This window comes from Brachyhypopomus gauderio, unplaced genomic scaffold (assembly GCF_052324685.1).
Source record: "Brachyhypopomus gauderio isolate BG-103 unplaced genomic scaffold, BGAUD_0.2 sc54, whole genome shotgun sequence".
Taxonomy (NCBI): Eukaryota; Metazoa; Chordata; class Actinopteri; order Gymnotiformes; family Hypopomidae; genus Brachyhypopomus; species Brachyhypopomus gauderio.
This window is the reverse complement of record NW_027506878.1, coordinates 2,618,653-2,619,326: the sequence shown is the minus strand read 5'-3', so window position 1 is coordinate 2,619,326 and position 674 is coordinate 2,618,653. Positions and strand designations below refer to the sequence as shown.

At 40.1% G+C, this 674-nt stretch overlaps 1 long non-coding RNA gene across 1 annotated transcript in view; it reads right to left on the bottom strand.

The window, feature by feature from the left end:
- LOC143488723 (uncharacterized) overlaps positions 1 to 674 on the bottom strand; it is a 7,895-nt gene extending 7,221 nt beyond the window's left edge. The window contains exon 1 of the long non-coding RNA XR_013124513.1: positions 1 to 674. This exon is cut by the window's left edge and continues 1,277 nt beyond it. This is a non-coding gene — a long non-coding RNA (uncharacterized LOC143488723).

The following is a 674-nucleotide window of genomic DNA, read 5'->3' as shown; positions in this document are numbered from 1 at the left end:
CATGATTATTAAATAACCAGTGAGGACAATCAAACATGATTATTAAACATCCAGTGAGGACAATCAAACATGATTAATTATTAATATATTATTATTATTATTATTATTATTATTATTATTATTATTATTATTATCTTGACTCTTATTTTCATTTTGCTTTATTGTTTAGTAATAACTCTGCAAATAACAATTTCTAGTGCTCTATTCCAACCTGTCATTTTATTATATTACTATTATATTTCTCTTATCTATGTTATGTTTGTTCATGGGTGCTTCCTGTTAACTGCTTTGCGAACAGTGTATTGAGAGACAGAGAGGGATAGAGAGGGAGAGAGAGGGAGAGAGAGGGGGAAAGAGAGAGGGGGAGGGATTATATAGAAAAGTTGTTTTCTAGAAGTTTAGAAGAAGAGCTCCATGAATGAAGTGCTTGAGAATGTTCCTTCTCCTCCCCATTCTGTGAACTCGGTTGTGCTGTATGATAAAGGTGAAGCCAACCCCTCCAGGTGAGACCAACCCCTCCAGGTAACACCAACCTCTCCAGGTGAAGCCAGCCCCTCCAGGTGAGACCAACCCCTCCAGGTGAGACCATCCCCTCCAGGTGAGACCAACCCCTCCAGGTGAGACCAACCCCTCCAGGTAACACCAACCCCTCCATTTAACACCAACCCCTCCAG